The sequence below is a fragment of the Salvelinus fontinalis genome, chromosome 22 (assembly GCF_029448725.1).
Source record: "Salvelinus fontinalis isolate EN_2023a chromosome 22, ASM2944872v1, whole genome shotgun sequence".
Lineage (NCBI taxonomy): Eukaryota > Metazoa > Chordata > Actinopteri > Salmoniformes > Salmonidae > Salvelinus > Salvelinus fontinalis.
The window spans coordinates 15304194-15314484 of record NC_074686.1 but is presented as its reverse complement, the minus strand read 5'-3'; the positions used below and the strand labels follow the sequence as shown (position 1 = coordinate 15314484).

The 10291-nt window shown below is 45.5% G+C and overlaps 1 protein-coding gene across 3 annotated transcripts in view; it reads left to right on the top strand.

Moving 5' to 3' along the window:
* Positions 1–818: 818 nt before the first annotated feature.
* Positions 819–10291, top strand: part of atxn1a (ataxin 1a) — a 191433-nt gene continuing 181960 nt past the window's right edge. For all 3 annotated transcript variants that reach the window (XM_055876640.1, XM_055876638.1, XM_055876639.1), the window contains exon 1: positions 819–987. The gene's annotated coding sequence lies outside the window, so the exon portion shown is untranslated. The remainder of the gene's footprint in view (positions 988–10291) is intronic.

The window sequence follows — 10291 nt, the reverse complement described above, 5'->3', positions numbered from 1 at the left end:
CAATAGTAATAATAATATGCATATTGTACGAGCAAGAATAGAGTACGAGGCCATTTAAATTGGGCACGATTTTCCCCCAAAGTGTAAATAGCGCCCTCTATCCTCAACAGGTTTTAAGAGAAAACAAATAGGAAAAATTCCATTAATGCTGGTCATCTATGAACATTTGGACATCTTGGCCATGTTCTGTTATAATCTCCACCTGGCACAGCCAGAAGAGGACTGGCCACCCCTCATAGCCTGGTTCCTCTCTAGGTTTCTTCCTAGGTTCTGGCCTTTCTAGGGAGTTTTTCCTAGCCACCGTGCTTCTACACCTGCACTTGCTGTTTGGGGTTTTAGGCTGGGTTTCGGTCAGTCTTGGTCAGTTGGTCAGTCAGTCTTTCAGTTTCATCGTTTTTTATTCTGTTGAGTGGATATAAAGGAGCTTATAGTAACTGTTATTTAGAATTTCTTGCAAAATCTTTATTTTTGGCATATGACATCTTATTTTGATGGTTATACTGGCTACATTGAAAATGGTATGATTCTTTCTTCTCTGAGTTCTTGTCGAAGCACATACATATGAGATGGAAAGACTCAATTCCATTGACATGTTGAAGTGTTAGTCTAGTGATTCACTATTTGTGGACTGAATTTGCCTGTCAGTTGTTCGTTTCCATTTTTCTCAATTCTGTACAGATCACAGTACAAACCCTGAGTTACTACTAAGACTGCCAACTGCTCCATATTTGTATTACACACACGCGCGCGCGCGCACACACATACACACACACTACGCTATCTCCCACTCTCTGCCTCTCTCGCCTCTCCCTCTCTATCTCACTCTCGAGAGATCTCTGAGGGTGGGGGCATAGAGCAGTACAGCTATTAGCTCCGCGCTGCAGACATCATTCCGAGTAGAGGGCAAACGATTCCATCGTCAGCGCAGGAACAGGGAGCCCTGGCAACAAGAAGAGACAAACTCTTACCAGACCATTACACCTTACAGTAAGTACTAGCTCAATTCATTTTATACTGCCACTGCCCGATACTGTCGCTGTCTGGTTCTACCTTGTTGTCACTACACTTTGCTGAGCTGTTGCGGTAGAAAAATGGCTGGAACTGGAACTAGGAAAGGTAGCTACGCGCAAAGAGAGCGCTGGTTTATTTCCAAAAGCTTTGGAAATGTTTACTTCGCACTCTGACCTATTTTTTTGTGCCCGGAGGATAGAAGGTTGTTTGTGGTTTAAAATCATGCACTTGTCATTTCGAAATAAAAATGCAAGCTAACTGTTTAGTGCGACATAAGTGAGCGTTGGTTTCGCGGAATTGAAATAGAGCAAGGAGTGTTTTTCACAGGCGGGTTGGTGTGTAGGGCAAGCTCACTAACTGCGCCACTCCACCCAGAAAGATTGTATATTGCATAAAGTAAGACGTATTTATAGTAGGCTAACCGTCCACTATGCAATGGTTGTGGTACGTGCGTACGTGGCCGTATGTCCACTCCAGCATTTGACAAGGGTTTGATAGCGCGAGACATTTCAGTTTAATTCCATCGCGGAAGTGCTTTTTATTCTTCAAAGACAGTGCAAACCAACGTACCTTAGCCTACTTAATTTAACCGGTACAATTACAAAAATATATACATCTATATGACATGCCCTTCATTCCCGAGGGAGAGTGTAAATGTTACTACGCGGGCTACCGTCGACTTTTCATTGACGCTGGCTGGTTGGTAAAGGACATTGGGTCCGATGTGTGCGGCTAGTGGTTGCTCGACTGCGCGTGGCGTGATGTCACTCCTAGCTTTGGTGATTATATAACGGGACTGTAGGGATCCCGGGCTGTGATTGCAAGCTATTTATATTCTGTTTACAGTCAGGAATTGCACTATGCATAGTAAGATTTGTAAAGGCTGCATAACTGTCCTCCATATTATTTAGAGAGGATAGATAGCCTACAACAGCTACATTCCTCAATCACTACACAGTTATAACATGGTTACATTGTGTCCAGTATCTGGAAATTGACGGTGGCCAGACACAACGTGTGTTACAATGTTTCGACATGTTACATCGGCTCATTGAAACATGTAACAGTAACTTTGCAATCCCATTGAACGGCACCCTCTCTTTACATTTACATTACATTTAAGTCATTTAGCAGACGCTCTTATCCAGAGCGATTTACAAATTGGCTCTTTAATGTTCACTGTACATGACACAGCACACCATGTCTTGATGCTGTTTCTTTATGTAATTAAAGGTGAGAGTTAGTGGAGAGGTTTTGTATATTACCCACATTTGAACCTGAACTCTGCAGGCCATGGGACATTGCTTCTTTATTTACCTTTTCTTTTTGGTAGTGTAGTTTGAGTTGGGTTAGGTTTGTGTTGGTTGTCTGGCTGCCCAGTGAGTGTGAAACACTTCAAGGCACCACATGATTAAACTGTATGGTCGCTCTACCAGTTCAGTTCACCTGATGGTGGTGAATGCGTGTATACCACGTATCCATAGAGATATGATATTATTCTATTTCTATAGCACTTGTCACTCTTCTATGTGAATGATGCAGGTCCAGGTAAGAGGTGCATTCATTTGTCAAAATCTTTTGAGATGTTTATAAATGCATTATATTATATATACATGTATATCTGAATGGTATTGACTATAGGGCCTGGAGTATTTCCTAACCATGTGACCTGACTAGGAAAACCCCCTGGCCTCTAGGTATTTACTACAAGTAGATATCCTGTAGTCATTTGGTCCGGAAAAACTCCTGTCCTTCCAAGCAAAATAACAGAGAGCGGTAGCACCATCATTTGAAATGAATTGCCTTTCTAAAAACCTTGCAAAATATTTGTTCCAACTGGGAGCTAATGAACGTGACCCTATCCGTTGTGCAGGGAGCTAATCATGTGACAGTGAATTAGGGTGCTGCCATTTCTCCCTGCGCTTCCCTTTGATCCTGTTTGCCACATACACACACGCACGCACACACGCACGCACACACGCACGCACGCACACACCTTACTTACTTTTAAATGCTAATGAGAGACAATTAGCAGCCAATGTGTCCTAATCACGAGCCATTTTCTCCATCTCAGCTCATTTGTCAGAGTCTCCTGTACGCGCACCTTCACACCAGCACAAACACACCTGCTTCTCCTGTCCTGGCTGGCTGAATCTCTGCAGTGCTCTCAGGGCTTCCTTTTCTTTTGCACTCTATCTCATGTTCCTTTACATGCTCACACACACCCTCTCCAGCATACACATTTACAATACTATGCATGTGTTAAAAAATAGGAAAAACAAGAAAAACTGTGGGCTGGGTTTTGAAGTGCCCTACCTTACAGAGGAGTTTCCAGGTATTGGCTAGGTAGGCTTTCATGGTTGACTGAGAGAGCGATATAAGGTGGGCCACACCCCTATACCAGCAGGAAGGAACGGGCTGTGTGTGTGCAAAGCAAGGGGATGAACCCAGTCAATGACCAAGGACTGGCACTCTCTTCAAAACGTGTGTGTGTATTCACAGAACCCACACACACACTACCTGGTTTCAACCTTTTGCAGCTAGAACAGGGATAGACAGGCCCATCCAGACCCTAGTACTGGCACACTCCCTCAGAGGTGTGTGTGTGTGTGCCACGTTGCTCGGCTACTACATAGCAAATCAATCAAACATTGTGTTTTGTTCCCCTCCTCTCTTTCTCTCACTCTCTCTCTCTCCTTCTTCTCTTTTATACTGTAGTTTCTTTCACAATGTACATTCCTTGGTCCTGTGTAGCCTCTTTCTCTGTGAAATCAGATAAAAGGCCTTGGTTGGCTCTGGGTCAGAAGGAGTGCACAATAAAGGGAATTGGGTGCCATTTTTGATGGAGCCCTTGATTCTAACAGGATGGTCCTGGAGATGGTGCCCTTGATTCTAACACTATAGTCCTGGGGATGGAGCCCTTGATTCAAACAGGATAGTCCTGGGGATGGAGCCCTTGATTCTAACAGGATAGTCCTGGGGATGGAGCCCTTGATTCTAACAGTATAGTCCTGGGGATGGAGCCCTTGATTCTAACAGTATAGTCCTGGGGATGGAGCCCTTGATTCTAACAGGATGGTCCTGGGGATGGAGCCCTTGATTCTAACAGTATAGTCCTGGGGATGGAGCCCTTGATTCTAACACTATAGTCCTGGGGATGGAGCCCTTGATTCTAACAGGATAGTCCTGGGGATGGAGCCCTTGATTCTAACACTATAGTCCTGGGGATGGAGCCCTTGATTCTAACAGGATAGTCCTGGGGATGGAGCCCTTGATTCTAACAGGATAGTCCTGGGGATGGAGCCCTTGATTCTAACAGGATAGTCCTGGGGATGGAGCCCTTGATTCTAACAGGATGGTCCTGGGGATGGAGCCCTTGATTCTAACACTATAGTCCTGGGGATGGAGCCCTTGATTCTAACAGGATGGTCCTGGGGATGAAGCCCTTGATTCTAACACTATAGTCCTGGGGATGGAGCCCTTGATTCTAACAGGATAGTCCTGGGGATGGAGCCCTTGATTCTAACAGGATGGTCCTGGGGAGGGAGCCCTTGATTCTAACAGTATAGTCCTGGGGATGAAGCCCTTGATTCTAACAGGATAGTCCTGGGGATGAAGCCCTTGATTCTAACAGGATAGTCCTGGGGATGGAGCCCTTGATTCTAACAGGATAGTCCTGGGGATGGAGCCCTTGATTCTAACAGGATAGTCCTGGGGATGGAGCCCTTGATTCTAACAGGATAGTCCTGGGGATGGAGCCCTTCATTCTAACAGGATAGTCCTGGGGATGGAGCCCTTCATTCTAACAGGATAGTCCTGGGGATGGAGCCCTTGATTCTAACAGGATAGCCCTGGGGATGGAGCCCTTCATTCTAACAGGATAGTCCTGGGGATGGAGCCCTTGATTCTAACAGGATAGTCCTGGGGATGAAGCCCTTGATTCTAACAGTATAGTCCTGGGGATGAAGCCCTTCATTCTAACAGGATAGTCCTGGGGATGGAGCCCTTCATTCTAACAGGATAGTCCTGGGGATGGAGCCCTTGATTCTAACAGGATGGTCCTGGGGATGGAGCCCTTGATTCTAACACTATAGTCCTGGGGATGGAGCCCTTCATTCTAACAGGATAGTCCTGGGGATGGAGCCCTTGATTCTAACAGGATAGTCCTGGGGATGGAGCCCTTCATTCTAACAGGATAGTCCTGGGGATGGAGCCCTTGATTCTAACAGGATAGTCCTGGGGATGAAGCCCTTGATTCTAACAGTATAGTCCTGGGGATGAAGCCCTTCATTCTAACAGGATAGTCCTGGGGATGGAGCCCTTCATTCTAACAGGATAGTCCTGGGGATGGAGCCCTTGATTCTAACAGGATGGTCCTGGGGATGGAGCCCTTGATTCTAACACTATAGTCCTGGGGATGGAGCCCTTCATTCTAACAGGATAGTCCTGGGGATGGAGCCCTTGATTCTAACAGGATAGTCCTGGGGATGGAGCCCTTCATTCTAACAGGATAGTCCTGGGGATGGAGCCCTTGATTCTAACAGGATAGTCCTGGGGATGAAGCCCTTGATTCTAACAGTATAGTCCTGGGGATGAAGCCCTTCATTCTAACAGGATAGTCCTGGGGATGGAGCCCTTCATTCTAACAGGATAGTCCTGGGGATGGAGCCCTTGATTCTAACAGGATGGTCCTGGGGATGGAGCCCTTGATTCTAACACTATAGTCCTGGGGATGGAGCCCTTCATTCTAACAGGATAGTCCTGGGGATGGAGGCCTTGATTCTAACACTATAGTCCTGGGGATGGAGCCCTTCATTCTAACAGTATAGTCCTGGGGATGGAGCCCTTGATTCTAACAGTATAGTCCTGGGGATGGAGCCCTTGATTCTAACAGGATAGTCCTGGGGATGGAGCCCTTGATTCTAACAGGATGGTCCTGGGGATGGAGCCCTTGATTCTAACACTATAGTCCTGGGGATGGAGCCCTTGATTCTAACAGGATGGTCCTGGGGATGAAGCCCTTGATTCTAACAGTATAGTCCTGGGGATGAAGCCCTTGATTCTAACAGTATAGTCCTGGGGATGAAGCCCTTCATTCTAACAGGATAGTCCTGGGGATGGAGCCCTTCATTCTAACAGGATAGTCCTGGGGATGGAGCCCTTGATTCTAACAGGATGGTCCTGGGGATGGAGCCCTTGATTCTAACACTATAGTCCTGGGGATGGAGCCCTTCATTCTAACAGGATAGTCCTGGGGATGGAGCCCTTGATTCTAACACTATAGTCGGATAGTCCTGGGGATGGAGCCCTTGATTCTAACAGGATAGTCCTGGGGATGGAGCCCTTGATTCTAACAGGATGGTCCTGGGGATGGAGCCCTTGATTCTAACACTATAGTCCTGGGGATGGAGCCCTTGATTCTAACAGGATAGTCCTGGGGATGGAGCCCTTCATTCTAACAGGATAGTCCTGGGGATGGAGCCCTTGATTCTAACAGGATGGTCCTGGGGATGGAGCCCTTGATTCTAACACTATAGTCCTGGGGATGGAGCCCTTCATTCTAACAGGATAGCCCTGGGGATGGAGCCCTTCATTCTAACAGGATAGTCCTGGGGATGGAGCCCTTCATTCTAACAGGATAGTCCTGGGGATGGAGGCCAGCCCTGGGGGTAGCCATGTCCTTTTTTGATACAAAGCCATGAAACCCTACTGAGCCTGTACTGTACTTTACTAAGAGGGGGGGAGAAGGGGGGAGGAAGAGAGAGAGAGGGGAGGAAAGAGGGAGAGAAGGGGAGGAGAGAGGGAGTGAGAGAGAGAAAGGAGATAGGAAGAGAGAAAGAGTAAAAGAGAGAGAGCGATGCAGTTTTCAGACCTTTTTTGCTTATCCTTTCATCTAGCTATATTCACCGGGCTGTACCTCAGTGGGCACTGCGTTTCAGACAGACCAACAGGCTTTTTAATGCAGCAGTTGAGAGCTTTTTTCTATTTTGAAAGCAGATAAAACATTCCTCTCTCTGCTCTCAGCATACAGGCACACACGGACATTAGATTCCTCCCAGGAGGAAAGGTCAGTATCTCCAGTAGGCTTGATGAGACAACGACACACACACACACACACACACACACACACACACACACACACACACACACACACACACACACACACACACACACACACACACACACACACACACACACACACACACACACACACACACACACACACACACACACACACACACACACACACACACACACACACTCCTTTGAGGTTGCAGGGATGCCTTTATGGAATGATTGAATTAAAAGCTCTCGTTTTCAGCCAGTAGGACTGGAGGGACATTATGTCCAAGGTAACCAGTCTTATTTTTCTTAAAACTGCGTTGTTGGTTAAGGGCTTGTAAGATCTACACCCGTTGTATTCGGCGCATGGGATTTGATTTGTAGTGCCACATGAAAATACCTTGCATTCAAACTACAGTAGAATACAGCTATTGATGGTGAATCTGTCCTTCTCCATGTCTTTGTATGGTAACATACCGCAGATCCAGACTGGTAATTCCACTCTTTCATTGATTTAGATACTTTAGTCAGGTAAGGCTACATTACAACCCCGTGTCTTTAAAGCTACCCACCTTTTAATATGTGTTATACAAAACATCATTTTTGATTATCTGTGATAATTCTATGTGAGATACGTTCTGCATTAGGACCCCTTTCATTCATTGGCTTCACTGATCTCCCTCCCCACACACAAACCTGTCATCAATGGGGTATAGAGAATCAATGGGGTGTAGAGAATCAATGGGCGGAATCCTGAATGGCTCAGCGTTACTGTGAATGGGTTGGCAGGGAGTGACATGGACTGGGAAGCTGCCTGTGTCACACTGCTGGATCAATGAGCCCCGACATGCTTCAATGACCATGTGCAAACTTTGGGGAAACTGTGCTGTAGAGTTCACTGTGAGGAAAGATCCATAATGGCAGTATAGTTTCCTAGAGGGAATGCCCAGGGGAGTGACATACAGGGGGTTCTCATCTGGCTTATCAATATAATGGTGAAGCTGTAGAAGGAGCAAAGTCCACTGGAATGGTTGCCATTTGACTCAGCTCACATCTGTTGAGTACTCCACCCATGGGCAGTTAGAAGTGAGTAGGCTACAAATGCGTAGTTAGTTACTCAGTGTTAATAATAGTGACAGCAATACTGTAGCTTACCAGCCACTGCAACAACCTTGAACATGCCTGGGCTTGGTCCTTTTAGTAACCTCATCTCATAGAATCATTGGCTCCAATATCAAACCATTTGCAGAGACAGAGCAAGAGAGAGAGAGAGGGGGGGGATAGTGAGTGAGTGAGTGAGAGAGCAAAAAAGAGAGAGACAGCAGCACCTAGATCTTCTGCACAGATTCTGACAGACCTGGGCCCTGACAGTAAATCTCAGTGAGTCAAAAATAATGGTGTTCCAAAAAAGGTAATTACTTGACACATTGGAAAGAATTTACAAAAAAACAGAGCAAACTAGAATGCTATTTGGCCCTAAACAGAGAGTAAACAGTGGCAGAATACCTGACCCCTGTGACTGACCCAAACGTAAGGAAATCTTTGACTATGTACAGACTCAGTGAGCATATCCTTGCTATTGAGAAAGGCCGCCGAAGGCAGAGCTGGCTCTCAAGAGAAGACAGGCAATGTGAACACTGCCCACAAAATGAGGTGGCAACTGAGCTGCACTTCCTAACCTCCTGCCAAATGTATGACCATATTAGAGACACATATTTCACTCAGATTACACAGATCCACAAAGTATTCAAAAACAAATCAAATGTTGTTAAACTCCCATATCTATTGGGTGAAATACCACAGTGTGCCATCACAGCAGCAAGATTTGTGACCTGTTGCCACAAGAAAAGGGCAACCAGTGAAGAACAAACACCATTGTAAATACAACCTATATTTATGTTTATTTATTTTCCTTTTTGTACTTCAACTATTTGCACATCATTACAACACTGTATATAGACATAATATGACATTTGACATGTCTTGATTCTTTTGGAACTTTTGTGAGTATAATGTGTACTCTAATTTTTTAAATCGTTTTTTTCACTTATGTTTATTATCTATTTCACTTGCTTTGGCAATGTAAACATATGTTTCCCATGCCAATAAAACCCCTTAAATTGTAAATGGACATTTAATAGAGAGCAAGAGAGACAGAGGGAGAGAGTGAGAGAGAGAGAGGGAGGTAGAGAGTGAGAGAGAGGGAGAGAGAGAGAGAGAGAAGGAGGGAGAGAGTGAGAGAGCAAGAGAGAGAGGGAGAGCGAGAGAGGGAGGGAGAGAGTAAGAGAGCAAGAGAGAAAGAGAGAGAGAGAGAGCAACAGACAGAGAGAGAAAGAGAGAGAGAGGGAGAGAGAGCGAGGGAGGGAGAGAGTGAGAGAGAAAGAGAGAAAGAGAGAGAGAGAGACGGAGAGAGTGAGAGAGCAAGAGAGAAAGAGAGAGAGAGAGAGCAACAGACAGAGAGAGCAACAGACAGAGAGAGCAAGAGAGAGAGAGAAAGAGAGTGAGAGAAAGGGAGGGAGGGAGGGAGGGAGAGAGTGAGACAGTACCACAGTATGTGATCTTTAAGTTATACTATAGACGTGAGCTTTAAATTACATCTGAAATGTAATGTTAATCCATATTTCTCCCTTTCATCTCTGTACCTTGATTTATATTTGATAATGTTCCCTCTGTAGCATGATTAAGTGGGAGATGTTGACAGCAGAAGTAACATAAGGCTTCGAGGGGCTATAGATCCTTTATCTAATAAGGGAGCTACACATGTATACTGTACACACACACACACACACACACACACACACACACACACACACACACACACACACACACACACACACACACACACACACACACACACACACACACACACACACACACACACACACACACACACACACACACACACACACACAGAGAGGGAGAGAGAACAACTGAGAAGCCTGACTGAGCGATCTGACTGCCCTCCTATTTTTAGCCCACTGTCTCGACATCAAAGCCTTGTTTTATGGTTGATCTTCTCCCTTCGAATAGTATTGCTTTGCTTATAGGAACAATGGTCCAGCCTCTTCCTCCTGTCTCTGTCTAATGCTTGTGTAATGAGGATTAGTCTGACTGTGAAGTGTATTTGACTTTGGAAAAGGAGGTGTGAGACTGCTCTTTGTTGTTGATATTATGGATTAGGTGTAAAGTCATTAAAGCATGAAGGGAAAGAGGCACA